The sequence below is a fragment of the Micromys minutus genome (assembly GCF_963924665.1).
Source record: "Micromys minutus genome assembly, chromosome: 3".
NCBI classification, from domain to species: domain Eukaryota; kingdom Metazoa; phylum Chordata; class Mammalia; order Rodentia; family Muridae; genus Micromys; species Micromys minutus.
In genome coordinates this window covers 95,958,845-95,975,063 of record NC_137972.1, presented here as the reverse complement: position 1 = coordinate 95,975,063, position 16,219 = coordinate 95,958,845, and the positions used below count along the sequence as shown (strand labels likewise).

The window sequence follows — 16,219 nt, the reverse complement described above, 5'->3', positions numbered from 1 at the left end:
ATTCATGCCTCTTTACAAAAGGATTAGCTCTTTAAGAGATACCTTTGGCCAACTCAGCTGTATGAAAAGGTTGGTGTGACAATGTACGGTGTGTAGCTAGAACAGGAGAGACTGTAAGCACACTTAGACGTCCTCGCTTAATCGAGATGACTACTAGTTAGTTAAGTGATTCACAGACACCATAAACATCAAACCACATAAAAGCCTAAAGTAGCTCCAGTTTCTTATTTCCTCATAACTAAATTAATATAAAGCGAGGCATACTATCACTCACTAGAAAGATGGCACCGGTATCTCTAACCCCTGTTCTCTACCACCCAGCAGAACAGTAATGCCAGCAGCCAGGCCAAATATTATGTAGGGAGTGGCCTCAGTTTCAGGCTTCATTACTTTTTAGGTCTTTGGTGAGTTTAAACTAGTAACCTTGAAAATATTAGGTATGTTGTCACACTGCCTCAGCCTAACACACCAGCCCATCATTTTACCTCATTGTTAAGCTCCATGGCATATATCTGATTTTCTCTTCATTGTAAAATACTATGTAGAGAGTAGAGGAAGCCACAGAAGTCCATAGACGAACAAAGTAAAGAATGTGTGATGTTAAAATGGTTACAGCCAAGTCAAGGACCATTATAATGACAAAGGGTTTTCAGCTGAGACTCACAGGGTGGCAAAGCCTTTTCCAGGTGCACTTGAGGATGCTAATAGTATGTGCAGAAAATGTCAGCCAGGTCTTTCCCTCCCTCATGACTGCTCTACTGAGATTGATTGACCCTGCCTCCCGGGGTGTGCTCTCTACATAACCCCAGCTACTTGTTTATCTGTTTGTAATAACCCTCCTCCTTCATTCAGCTGAAGGTAACCCCACTTCCTTGTTTATCTTCATGTAACAACCCTCTTCTTTCAGATGTATATAATAACCTTATCTCCCTGCTTATCTGAACATAATAACCTTCCTTGTTGTTTGGCAATATTCAATAATTCTGCTTCTCTATTCAGATTTATATGCTAAGCATGCTATGTCCTTCAGCTTCATCAGAACGTCCAGTAAGCTTGATACCAGCCATTCAGTGCTTCTCTGTGTGTTTTTCTCCATTCCTAACATACCTGGCAGGCCAAATTCCTGGACTCACGCTGGTCTTAGCAGCACTAGTATAGACTATGGTAGTAGACATTGGGGTGATGCAATCAACTTACTTTTATTTAAAATGTGGTTTTAAGTAGGACTATCTGAAAACTAGGATCAAAGCCTTAGCAGTAGAGCGTGTCAGAGTTGAAACCAAGCTTTGAGGCTGAGAAGCTTAATATAAATATAAGTGTAAATATTAATATAATATAAATGTAAGTATTCTGAAGTAGTTAGGATAATTACTTCACATGTGATGATAGCTGGAAAATATTTCTGGTGTTATCAAAAATTTAAGGCTATGTTTTTATGTATTGTCTCTAAGAGTTATAAAACTTGGGTTCATAGAAGATTACAGTAGAGAAGCTCATTCAAGATGGCGGAGCTCGACCAGTTGTCTGACAAAAGCTCTTCAGCAGACACCCTAGTCAGTTTAAAAGGGGGAAGGTTATCTAACATATGATATAAAAAGTACAGTGCTTTACAGATAACTCCTGTCTGGAGTGGCAGGAGTGCTGGCCCTGATATAGAAATGCTTTTCAGAAATTCAAAAAGAAGTCCACTCATTTCTATTGAAGATGACAGACAAATAAACACAAAGTCACCTAAAAGGAACAAGAGAGTCACAAGGATCCCACGGAAATTTACAGCAACCATGTCAACAGCAGATAAGGAAACATCCCAGAAGACTGGCTTTCAATTATAGAATCTACTCAAGTGTCCCAAGCACATAAACGGTGCATATATGAGTGGTTCTATTCTAATAGAGGCAAACCACTTTTTGAAGGCGATAATGACTTCTGTATATGCTTAAAGGAATCCTTTCCTCATTTGAAAACAAGAAAATTAACAAGAGTAGAGTGGGAGAACATCAGGAAACTGATGGGAAAACCTTGGAGATGTTCTTCTGCTTATTTTGAGGAAGAGACATTTGCCTTAAAACAGATACAAAAAAGGGAAGTTGCAGATGTTCCACAGTTCAAAGATCTCCCCGATGAAATTTCTCTACCCTTAGTTATTGGAACCCAAGTTACAGCAAGATTATGCATCATGGTCTGTTTGCTGGTCAGATAGATGTTGTGGACACACTTAATGCTACTTACAGAGTAGCTTTCGATAGAACAGGGCTTGGGACTCACACCATGCCTGACTATGAAGTTCTTGGTAATGAGCATCATGAGGCAATACCAATTGCTGCCTTTGGACAAAAACAGCAGCCTTCTCAGTTTTTTATGAACCCCCTTCCCCAACAGTTTCAGTGCTCCCCTCCTTTCCAGTTACCAATTACAGATGACGATCCTTTACTAGGGCAGTCACCTTGGAGAAGTAAAATTTCTGGCTCTGACACAGAGACATTAGAAAGCTTGCAAGTAGAATTCCTCATCCAGGTGACTAAGTTATCAAAAATTCTCATGATAAAAAAGAACACACCAAGAAATTAAGGGAAATGAACACAGAAGCAGAAAAGCTGAAATCATATTCCATGCCCATTGCCATTGAATTTCAAAGGAGATATGCAGCAAATGTCTGGAGCTTGGGCAGTTGAACAAGGACCTAAACAAAGTTCTGCATAAAGTTTTGCAGTATTGGTATGAGCTTGAGCCAGACCAGGGACTCCAGCCTGCTGATCAGCCAACAGACACAAGACAGGGGTGTGAGGAAGAAGCCCAGGAAATCATCCGGCAAGCCAACTGTGCCTCAGGACAGCTCTGTGTTGAAAACAAAAATCTGACAGACTTAATCACTGCGATTTTATTACAGATTAAGTGTCTGGCAGAGGGAGGAGACCTGAATTCCTTTGAATTCAAATCACTCACAGATTCATTAATTGACATAAGGAACACAATAAATGCTTCTAATATCAGGTGTGTTCCGAATAATGTAGAAATCCACGTTGCACATATCCAGAGGGGCCTGAGCCACATGGGAAACTTGCACGCCTTTGCAGCCAACAACAGCAACAGAGCCTGAGCACAGGAGTCCTGGTACCAGCTGCACAAGACCTCGGTGTGAGGAATCCTTTTCCTTCATCTAAGCTCCTAACTCCAGATAGCCTATCTGCTGGGAAACAATAAAACTGTGCATCTCCAGATACGGCATTTTAATACACTGTACTGCTCCTTAAACCAGCATTGTGCTGACCAGCCTTTACTTATTGTTCTTATCCAGATGCAGGAGTGTTGCTTCTATTTCATGTTTATCAGCAAATGTTTTTAACATGAAACTACCTGAATGTACTATCTCATGGAGGAGTATGCTCACCATTGTATATACATGCATGAATTCTGCTCAGCACATGCAAAAAACTCCTGTGTCATAGAACCTTGAGAAACGTGGTCTTTCCATGCATCATGGTGGGAATCCCATCTGAGAATCCAGTGGATTTAGTTGACCACTGTATCTCAGGCTTCGGGTCGTGAGTGTGGGAAGTCCTCGTCTTAAGGAAACCCTTGGAGTACAGACGGGAAACTTGGACTAAGTACAGTTACATATACTGACAGCTGACATTGTTCTACAGATCAATGTATAATAATAAATATTTTAATTTATCACAATTTATAAAAGCATTGTTGTTTATCAGCAGAAGAAAATGAAGGAGCAGGAGGAACTGTACCATGTAATGCTGGACTTCAGCAAGTAGCCTTGGCATGCCTTCCCATGAGTCAGGGCAAAAAGATTTATTTTAAAAAAAGACTGATAACACACTATTTTTTTTTGTTTATTTACACAACTTTAAACTAGATTACTGTTAAAGTTCAACAGTACACAATTTATAAGGTAAAAATATTTTATAAAGAAAGCATATGACCTGTGAGAATTATGGAGGCAGGTTTGGATTCAGTTGTTTTCTTGTTTCCTTTTATTTATTTATTTTTTTTAAGAAAAACCCTGCCTAAAATAGTCTTCTAAAAAGGATGCACTAAAAATTTTCATTTTAATATAGAAGATTATAAAGGCAAAATGTAATTGCTTTCATATTTGGAGTTTAAAATAGAGCTATAGAGGTGGTTCTGATTCTTTGATGTCTCATAAAATAAGACTTTTGTATATTAATGTATAATAAAATTTAAATAAGATTATTTTTCCTGAAATTTTTGTATAGTTTAAAAATGCTTCTATGTTCTTCCTTGGTATTGGGCCACTGCAGATCTAAGTGCAGAGTTTATATTTAGCTGAACTGTTATGTTAATTAAGAAATGCATAAATCTTTTATTCTTAATATTTGTAATTCTAAATAAATCAATCTATGAAATTAAAAAAAAGAAGAGTATATTAGAATGGAACATCAGGTTGTGAAAACTGTCTGTCTGTCATCCTGTAAAATGAATATTTTCTTTCATCAGAAACTAGGAATGGATTTAATCAACCTCATCAATAACATTTGGGATGCAAAAAAGTATAGTAAAAAGAACATAGAGTTTTGAGTTAACCAGATCCTATTGCAAGTCGTTCATAAGCTGAACAACCTTTGCCAAGTTTATTTCAAAGGAAGCGAGTTTTTTTTTTCACTGAAAATTTTGAGTTTGGGTGATGTGCCATTAGTGGATAATGAAGTTAATTTAGAATAATTTCTACATTACATAAGGAGAGGGAGTTAATATCCATGGGATGGGTGTGTATTGTCTGTGGGCCCAAAGATTTTGAGAAGCATGGTTTATAAGCTCTTTAGTTAGAGGAGCCACACAGTTTTTAAATGTCGTGATTTGTTGGTAGGGAAAATACATAGCATGAAGGTAGCTATTTATGTCAAATATGGCATAAAAATTATTTCAAATATTATTTCACATTATGCCTACCCTAACACTTCTTTCTTTGTGGCATTTGGTTTGCTAACGGAATGCAAATTAAAACACAAAAGCATTTGTGCTGGTTAATATGCAGTACATCCTATTCTTGCAACCAAAGGCCTTGCATTGTGATATATAAATTACTGGATTGTGAATTGCAGCTACTGATTCAAGAGGTGGCATTATTCAGCTGGGCAAAATGTTCTCTAGCCAATCAAATTGCTTGAAAACATAAATGTAGAATCGTGCTCCCTTTTGTAAATTGTGCTGTTAATTATTCTAGCATTACTTGAGCATTTTGAGTTCAATGTTGAAAAGTGAAGTCTTTCCATAAATATATAGGATGCACAGGACTTATAAAAATAAGGAAAAAAGCCCATAGCCAGGAAAAAAAATTGAATGTACATAATGCAGCTTTGTGTATGGAAATAGTAATAATGGTACAATTTCCAATGTGCCTTGAAGTTTAACTGCAGATGGATATAAAATGCTAGAACCATAGTCTTCCTGTCCTTCCACCAAGCTACAAGTTTGATGAAGAGTAGACAACTATTGACAGCCAAGCTTTCATAATGACATGCAGACATAATACATTACAAGTGTGAGAAGATCTGAAAGAAGAAGGATGTAAGGCGGAGATGAGTACATTTGAGCTCGTTATTGTGAGATAAACAAGCGAGAGTGGCAAAGGGAATATTAGATTCCCCATGAAGTTGCTACATGATGGCTTCCCAGCCTGGGAGGAAGAGGAGATGAGGACCTGGGCTGATGCCCATTGTTCTAAACTGACACTCAAAGGTGGAAATTAAACATTTTATGCCTTGACTCTCCAGTGCTCATAAAAAGGAGTCTGTGGCTTGGGGGAGTCAGATTTTTTTGTTTCTTACAAAGCTAAACTGGTCATAGAACTCATCAGAAAATAAAAGTATAGCAGTTGAATATTAGAAACTCTAATATTTACAATAGTTAATATTCTGAAACCCAAATAAGTTGGTTGGAAACAGCAGGTAGGACTCATTCTTAGGGTGGGTTCTAGGTTATTCTAAGAATCTTCTTTCTTCAAGAGTAACTGTTTAAGAAACCCAGCTGGTGTCTACATATAGATACTTGAGAATTATTTTTCAATTCATGGGACTTCCTCTTCCTATGATAATATTTATAATTTCATAGCACATAATTTCTAATAGCTTTCACCGCTCTGAAAAAATTAGTTGAAATTAGCTAATGTCCATTATTTTATGGAAGCCTGAGATTTACAATTATTTTACCAATAAAACTTAAAAGGTGATGGCAAACTGTTTACCACTCAGAGAGGTTTTATTTTTTATTTTTAAAATTATAATTACAATGTTTCTCCTTCTCCTTTCCCCCCATATACTTTCCCATATATCTTCCTTGCTCTCCTTCAAATTCAAGGCCTCTTTTCAATGTTATTACGTATATATATATATATATATATATATATATATATATATATATATGTGTGTGTGTGTGTGTGTGTGTGTGTGTGTGTGTGTGCATGTGTGTGCGTGTGTGTGTGTATGTGTGTGTGTTTGTGTGTGTGTGTATACACATACATACACACCTATACATATATATTCTACAATATACATGTGTTACTTGTACATATGTTTGCAGGACTGATCGTTTGGTATCGGATAACCATTGGTGAACTCCTCCCAATCTTACATCACACAATCAACTAGTTGACACCTACAGGTGTTAATGAATGAGCAGGGCATTTTACACTGATTCCCTCTTGAGTGTATTTTATAGTCTGCCTCTTCCTCTATTTCAACCATAGAAAGATGACCCCATAGTAGACTCATTAAAATTGAAGTAATCACAGTTCTCCTTTTGGGGAATTGACAATTTGAAAGGTATTATTTATAACTTACTATTGACATTAACTAGAGTTAGGTCATGCGATTTACAAAGTCACAGAGGGTACCAGAAATTCTTTTGTGAGGAAATTGAGTTTATTTCTTTTCTAACATGTAGTGGTTTAATACCACATTTTATTCTACATAAAATCCTCAAAAATTCCTGTAATAGATTCAACATGTTTATACTTGAGCTAGAATGAGAAGAAGAGTAAGATGGAGGGCTGTATCCTTGGAAGAATTTACAAAAATCTTGCCACATGACATTGAATGACTAAATGAGAATCCTGTGTTCAGAGTATTGCTCTATGATCACTGTAACTATGAAATGTGTGGCTCTGAAAGACATTCATAATTTCTCAGGGCAATCATGGCATTTTACTTCAGATAGATCTTCATTTTCAACCAGCTGAAAATGTTTCCAGACAGAATGATTTTTCCATTGTACTGCAACCAACTCACAACCAACTACACTGATTCTCTTTGTATTTGTCTCCAAACATAACAAACTGAACCCAGAGCTCATTTCACTTAAGAGACATAACCCCAAATTTATTCATATAAATTTATATCAAGTATAGAACGTATTAGTGTTTTTGCAATTTGTCGCAGTAATTATTAAAAAGTGGTTCTGTTGTTACCGGCCCCCAGTCTCTAACATGGAGCCGAGCACATGGGCTCTGTCACAGATCCGCAAGCTGCGCTCTCCACGTGGTTCCCTTGCCAGGTGGTCCACTCCACCTGTCCCAGCTGGTTCTGTCACCCATGGTCTATGTCCACCCCAGCGTGTTGTTTTCACCCAATTTCCTTTGGCGTGTTGTTACCAAGCTTTTCATGCATACGTCCCAACTCCATGGTGGGCTTTGTACATTTCTCCACTACACCCTCTTTGAACTCAATTAAGTCGCCACATCAGAGAACACACCAAAATACCCTGATCCAATTGGTATAATAGAATTTGCCCATCTAGATAAGTCACATGATCTTGTAGAATTCCATCCTTGATAAAATATTCATAACAACCTTATCCATGTAGAGATGCTCCAAGAGAAGCACCACATCAGTTTCCATGTTGCTCCCTCTTGAATCCCCCACTTTCTCCTCCTCTTCTGCTTTCCCAAAGCTCTTCTCCTGCCCACTATCCTGTCCAATTATGTATCACCTTGACATCAACCTACAGCAAATATATAATTTTTTTCTAAAAATTACATTTATGTGAACAAGTACTCCACTTTGGAGGAGTAAAATAACTATTAAACTCACTCTTCTGAAACTTTATTGAAGGTATCCTATCCAAGCAGAGGAAAGCAAACGACTAGAACATAGATTTTGTTTGAAATCATACCTTTCTGTGTTTTATTTTCAGAAGCCTGTGGGGGTTAAAAGTTGCCGTGAAAGATTCTATTAAATGCAGCATCCATCAGAAGGACATTTTATGTCTGTCATGTTCCATGGTTTTATCAGCAGGAAAGCAATGCTGCTGGTCACATGGTTTGGCTCAGTAAATGTTTATTGAACAAATTGAAAAAATAGTGACTCGATAAATCAAGAGCACCGTAGAGTCATGACAATTTAGGATGCAAAGAAACATCAGGGATTACTTAGTTTACACAACTTAACTTGTTAGTAAGAAAAATGAGACCTAGTAAGCCCTTGTAGAGTGACCAGAGACACAGGGCTGACTGAATGAGAGGGTTGTGTCTTGGAAAAACCAGTGTTTAAATTTCATTCTCAGTTTATTGATTTTTGTTGAGAAAATAAAAAATTAGACAAATAAACTGCAACAATGCCAAAATTTGCACACCATTCAGGTACATACAACCAGAGAAAATCACTGTGTTTATCTCTTCCTTTCTTCTACTTAATATTTCTAATCATTTTGTATTTGAACCTTAATTGACAGGAATGTTTCTAAATTGGTGTGTTGTATATAATGATATTCAGGTTAATAAGGGATTTGATAAAACTTTGTTTTTAGAAACAATTTGGTAGTGCTTTAAATTGAAATGATTATTTTAATAGTAATAATGATCAATAGTCACAGTAATTAGTTAATCATCTACAGAAATTCCAGGCTTAATGTTATGTGTGCCAAAGTATATTCAGTGGAATTTATTTTCATAGAAATATTGAGAAATTCTGAAATTAAGAGTCCAAGTAAACTCCTTTATAAATAGAACTTCCCACATATCCAGCTTTCTGCCTCAGCATTTACTGGAAGATAGAAAAACTATCTGAAGCCACGCTTGGTCCTCTGGCCAATCCCCCACTTCCTACCTCAGCACCAAAGGGTAAGTCAGTAGGTGGAGAAGAAATATGAGGTCATAGGTGTGAGACTGTGTTCTTCAGGGACAGCAGTGTTACTCAGAGAATGCTTTCTGGTCCCCAGCACCAAGCAGCCGAAAGTGATAGGTTCTGTGTAAGTTAGCGACAAGAGATAAAGGATATTGACCTGGAAAAGTCACCCAAACAGTGCCTCAGTACTTGAGGCTCAGCTTTAAATGTCACTGTCACTCATAGATTCCAATGTTAAGTGCCTCATGATACTCCCCTCACCCTCCACCTCTCACTGGTTTGATGACAGGACACCTGGGTTTCTTGTTTATTGGTGCATTTGTCATAACCAGAACATTGCCTCTCATTATTGGAATCAAGTAGGTGATTGTAATATAAACAATGGTGACTAGTTTTTCATACTGTCACATTCAGCACTAGATGCTTTGTATATGGTACCTTTAGCTGCAACACCCTATCTCATATCTTGAGATGTCATGTCACAAATTCCTATCTTCTCTTCTGCTTTATTTAATTAAAAAAGAGATATTCTGTGGTTCAAGTTCTCTAGCTTATACAGGTTTTACTGTAAGCCACTGTATCATTTGCTTTCTCTTAATAAGCTGATAGCAATCAATTAGAATTATAAATCCAGAACCTTGGTCTCAGCTCCTAAGCATCAGGGGATGCATGGTTTGGGTGCTATTACATAAGTAACATATCTACCTACTTCGGCAGAGGTACTCCCGGCACTGCCCTCACCTGTATCTGCTTTACTTGAGATATGGAAGATACCAAGGTAACTTCTTTGTGCTTTTACAGAATTGCCATTCATTTTAATGTAATAGATTCTGACTCAGCAGTGCAAGCTTCCTTCATTCATTTAAGTGTTACAATGTTGTTAGTTCAGTTAAGCACAAGTGGAAATGTGGCATCTAGGGCATATCTGTTTTGACTGAGTATGGTCACATCTAGAGTATGTAATTGATCTGTGTGTGTGTGTGTGTGTGTGTGTGTGTAACTTCTAGATGCAGAAGTACACGAATAAAGATATTCTAATAAAGAACTGAATGTTCAACTTTATGAGCTTATAAATTTGTTGACTTACCACCATGGCTTGCTAGACAGCATCAAGAGATATATACCCCGCAGATTTCTCCAGAAGAGAAGCACTCTTTCCAGACCCACTGATAATTCTATTGTAATATTGACTAAAGATGAAACACATTGGGAATAAGAAATCAGCCATTACTGCAGGGATTGAAAACCTGGACTCTGCAGGGATGCATACTTAGTAGATATCTGACACATTTCTATAGGAATCAGATATAGGTCACTGCATTTTTCCCTAGGTTTCTTTTTTGTGATCAAACAATAACTGAACTGAATATTTATTTTCTAAGAAAACTGTGGTAAGGCTGATGATGATTCCCTTTACACTGCAGCCCTTTAACAATGAAATGGCTACAGTTTACATCAAAGTCAGTTGGAAGATCCCCTTGTCCTATAGATTATGCTGGCCAGGCATTGTGGAACTCTCAATCTCGCAGTAGCTTCAGAATAACACAATGCCACCCTCTCCAGGTTGCAATGTGACTAATGAGATAGAAGAGGACATTTTGAGCACGTTGATTTCAAGCAAAGCTTCTCCATACTTGTGCTCTGCCAACTTCACTGTTTCACTTCTCAGGATGTCTTTATTTGTATCTACATTGAAAACAGAGTTCTGTCATTTGGAGCTCTTTTTCTTTATGGCAAAACAAGTGGGTATTCGGATGATAGAGATTTAGAACTAAAGGCAGTATTGCTTTGATTCTTGGGAAACGAAGCCTATTCAATAGCTATCCTTTGAAACTTGATTACATAGTCTAGTCTTTGTAATCCTGACTAGGTAAGTAACAATTTGATTTCTTACTTAAAATTATGTCTATATCTATTTCAAGAATGAGTGTTATCCATAAACAAACTACCTGTAAGCTTGATAAAATAAATCTATTCCCCAATTGTACTTCTTTCTTAAGTAATTATTTACGGGAACCCAGATAATTGATAAACTCTTACGGAGAATCATTTTAAAGCTCATATGTATTCAAGCTTTGGCTTAACCTTTATTCACCTTGGGGTAAAATACACTGGAGTCTGGAGGCTGCAGATTCAGCAACTAGGACCTTCTCACAAACATTGCCGTACTGAATGTTCTGTGAATGGTAGGGTACTTGCCCATTCTGTTCCTTGTCTGTCACTGGATTCAGGCACCATCATCCCTCAGTACAGATAGAAATGCAGTAGCCTGGTTCACAGGCCATGTTATTGCTTAACCATTCAAGTTATCTTCCTAATAGGATTTGAAGTGCATTGTGCTGGAGTATTTAACCATTTTTGTTTTGTCTTTTGATAAACATATGCCCAAGTACAAGCTGCAGTAAATTTTTGTTATTAATAACAGATTATTGTTAATATTGTCACCTAAAAATGAGTCTGAGGCTGGAACTAAGACAGCCAAGTTTTTATTCTGTTTTTCTATTGATATTCCCATAATTTTGATGTTTGGGCTTTTACCCTGTTGAATAAATGAGACCACTAATCTAAATAATATCAGATTCTTCTTTAACTTGCATTGTCTCTTCATTTGTATTAATTCATGGAAATTTGCCTTTTATTTCTTGTTTGATTGCTGTAAGGTTTATATAAGGTAAAATAAAACCTGATTGAATATTTTGTAAAACATGTCTTATTGCTGTACAATAATAGAGGTTAGCCTCGGAATTTATACATGTGCAATTACACGTAGGAACTATAATTTTTACAATCTTGAGTTAAGTCAAAAATATAAGATGAACTATTCTTAAAATTAATGTTATTTTTCTCTTTAATAATAATTTGAACTTCATTTATAAAGAAGACCAGCAAATAAAATAATACTATTTTCCCTCAGATTATTGAGGAAGCAAAAGATTTAAATGGATATGAATTTAAAGAGGCAAAGTTTTCTATTATTTTATCTTTATTTTTCGAGTCAACCAATCTTCTTATTAAATTTACCAATATAAGTTATTTCCTTTAATGCAAGTAACTGCCTTTTCAGGTCAAGGATATTTTTGCTGTGATAGTTTTGTGTACTTGACTTTTGAAGTAGAAAAGCAAACTAAGCAGCTCTTTCCCTCAAATCTTGCTTTTCTCACACATTGAGTTAGGTTTCTGACTTGTATTGAATGCAGTCTTAGAACCACATGGCTATAGTAAAGCTGTGCAGATTAATGAGAGTCAGGATTGCAGATGAAGAGTAATGTAATCCGGAACACTGATTCTCGAAAAAGAGGGGCCTGAGCTTCTCCGTACACGTGTGGCTGGGGGCCCTGCTTCACTCTGTACTCTGAAAATCTCATATACTTTGCTGAGAGATCATACATTTGGTGAAGTTCAGAGAGCTTGAAAACTGTATAAATTTAAGATCAAATTAATGATATTAAGTCCATGTAGGAAATAAAGAATGTTGCCTTGAGAAAATTTCATTGAGGGCTTGTGAAGCCAACCGACGCCTTTTTGTCACTCTGGCATACTGGAGTCACGGGTTGTGTACCAAAGGCATCCACGTGCTGAGCCTACTGCCCAGTAATACATACAGCTTTTCATCAAGGCATTTCTAAGTGGGAAGCATTCATTAAATTGAGGCCTAATTCTAATCAATTAGAATGATGTTATTCCTCAAAAGTATGTGAAGATGCTTGCATCCCCAAGTCTTCCTTTAGAGGGTTTAAAACATATTTTGGGATTTAATGTAGAAGAATGTTATCACTTTAGGAGGTACCCACATATGCCACCTTGTGGAAGGGGTTCCAAGAACAGGGCTGACTGACCAGAGTCGAAGCACAGTACCATCCACCTCCTAGATGTTATCAAGAGAGATGTTATCACAGTACCTTCTACCTCCTAGATGTTATCAAGAGAGATGTTATCACAGTACCTTCTACCTCCTAGATGTTATCAAGAGAGATGTTATCACAGTACCTTCTACCTCCTAGATGTTATCAAGAGAGATGTTATTGTTTTATTGGCATCCTTGGTTCATTTTCTGTGTCTTTGACTGGAATTCAGTCTGTTTTCTCAACAAGCTGTGACAAGAAGTCATAATTCCTATTACTATTCGAGATTTGTTTGGGTTATTTAAAGGAGAACTCAACTTCATTAGACCAAATTTAACTTTGTACAAATGAGATTATCAAGAGCATATAGGATTCTGATTCTTCCTCTGAACTTTCAGGAAATTAGAAGACCAAATACTATTTATTGTGATCTAAAAACTTGAAAAAGTAAAATAGGATTCAAATTCAATGACACCCTCTTAGGATCCTCCTTCCACCTTTATAGTAACAAGTGAACAAAGCCCCTAATAAGCTTGTAGAGTCCACCTCCAACAAAAAACCTGGCCATCCAGTGAGAGGTGGGGTTGCTATCCCACAGTCAAAACTCTGACTCATAACTGTTCCTTTCGGAAAGAGCTTCAGGAACGGAAATGGAGAAGAGCCTAAGGAAAAGAAGGCCTAGCAACAGGCCCAAAGTGGAATTCAGCTCAAGGGGAGTTACCAAGGCTCGATACTATTCCTGAGGCTATGGAGCACACACAGAAAGGGACCTATTTTGACTGCCCAGTGAAAGAGTCAGATACAGATATTTGCATCCAGCCAATTAAGAGAAGCAGCTAAGCGCTGCGGTTGAATTAGGGAAAAGCTGGAAGAAGCTGAGGAGGAGGGTGACCATGTAGGAGGACCAGCAGTATCTATTAACCTGGACCCCCAAGATATCAGACACTGGACCACCAACCAGGCAACATACACAAGCTGATATGAGGCCCTCAGCACATATACAACAGAGGACTGCTGGGTCTGGGTTCAGTCAGAGAAGATGCACCTAATCCTCAAGAGACTGGAGGCCCCAAGGAGTTTAAAGATCTGATGGGGTGGGTGGGGTGGAAACATCCTCGTGGAGACAGGGGGGTGGGGAGGAAGAATAACATGTGGAACAGTCAGGGGGTGGACCGGGAAGGGAATAAAATCTGGAGTTTAAAAAAGAAAGAAAAATGACAAAATGGTATGGCTGGAAATGGTTTATAATATAAAGCAAGAACATTGGGCAAATACTAGTTAACGCTGGCATAAGAGAAAAGCTGGGAGAATTACAAGTCAGTAGTTGTTTTGAGGATGGGAAGAAAACTCAGTCAATAAAACTTGCCTTGTAATCATTAAAAAGAACTCCTAAATAAATGTTGCAAATTTATAATCAGATTTTTTAAAAGAAATCTGGACTTCTCTATATAACACGTCTACAATTAATGGTAGTCTGTGTCCATTTAACATCAATCAGTTAACATATTGTTATTTTTATGCAGTCTATATTCTCTGCTAAAACGTATGTGCTTGCTATAAAGAACAAATTATACTTATGTTTAGTAATATATGTTAAAAGTATTTGAAATATGACTATCAAAATATTACTATTGCTATTTTTTTTAGTTTTTATTAATGATACCATTCAACATTTTAATTGTATCAGTCTTTTAATGAAGGGGTTTTATTTTTAATTTTTATTTATTTTCATTTATGTGCCTTACTTTTTTTTCTCTGTATTGTATATGTATATGTAGGTGCCTTCAGATGTGGGAAGAGAATGTTTTAGTGCATGAAACTGTAGTTATAGGTGGTTATGAGCTGGTGGGTGGTGGGAACTAAGCCCAGGTCCTTGAGAAGATCAATAAGTACTTTTAACTGATGAACTAAGTAGTTTCAATTGCAAGAAGAAAATATTTGGTTAGGGTAATTTTATTTCTGTTCATGCATCCTGATCATTTAAATTTATATTGAAAACAATACACATACCAAGAAATGCACAACCATAGATATGTAAATAACTCAATTTTTGCCCTCTGAAATTACTACAAGCATTACACCAGTTAGGAGCCGATGCTCACCAACTCCAATAAGAGCAGCTATGGCCTTAATTAATAATAGCAGCGAATGATACTGTTGCTTTGAACTCTTTGATACATAGAATTAGATGCTCATTAACCCTTATGTTTGGCCTTTTTAAAAATTGTTGTCTTGCTTCACATTATTACTCTTAGGTTTATCTATATTATACCATACAGTACATAGATGGTCAATCTGAGGTTCTCACAAGTGTCACTGTCTTCAGACACACCAGAAAAGGGCACTGAATGCCATTGCAGATGGTTGTGAGCCACCATGTGGTTTCTGGGAATTGAACTCAGGACCTCTGGAAGAGCAGCCAGTGCTCTTAACTACTGAGCATCTCTCCAGCCCGTCTCCATATTTATTTTAAAGAAACTATTCATTCATACTATCTATATAGATATCTGAGAAGTTATCCATTTCTTCTGTTCATTTTCTCTAGTCTTTGCCTTTTAAGCTAGAGAGCTTGTGGAATGCTATGTTCTAATCCTTTGTGATTGAGATGAAATAAAAACATTTTTTTTTTATTTTTATTTACTTTCATGCACTTCTGGAGTTCTATTGATGAATGAATTTTATTATTTTAATGTACATTAACATTTTATGCAGTTGTATGAACTTTGTAAACTTTTAGATCACACTTTACTCTCTTAAATTTTTTTACAGATTTCTCATCCAAATTTTAGCTATAAACCAGCTAGAGTTGATTTGTTTCTTTTGTTTATGTAGATATCTAGATATCTAAGCACTATTTATTAACTAATGGTCCAGTTGTTCTTCTTTACCTGAAATGCCGAGGTTCAAATGTATTATTTCAAAATATTGAAGCTGTTTTGTCTTATCTTCATTTTCTTACCTTTCTCAATCCATTCTTTTACTTTTCATAAATTTCTTATGTCTACCAATGAACAGGAAAGTTTCTCCATCTCATTCTCTAGTATATCTTTGCTCTTTGGGTTCTTTATTTTTAATTAAGAATTTGTAAATTCAACTTCTTATGTCAATTTAAAAATCCATTGGAAATTTAGCTGAATTTAAAGATTTTCTTAAATTGTTGAAACAGTGTTCTCCAGGCTTCTATAGAACCCTGCAGTCTGAGATACATTACTAAACCAAAGCACTCCCATGGATCAAATATTTCTTTAAAATTCCACAACATCATTTGCTAATATGACACTATTA

General features: G+C 36.6%; 1 protein-coding gene and 1 pseudogene across 2 annotated transcripts in view; both read left to right on the top strand.

The window, feature by feature from the left end:
• The window catches only part of NRXN1 (neurexin 1), a 1,029,777-nt gene that overhangs the window by 363,308 nt on the left and 650,250 nt on the right, over positions 1-16,219 (top strand). The window lies entirely within an intron of this gene.
• Positions 1,500-3,097, top strand: LOC308418334 (protein lin-9 homolog; annotated as a pseudogene). The gene has a single exon. The product of its transcript is annotated as a protein lin-9 homolog (transcript).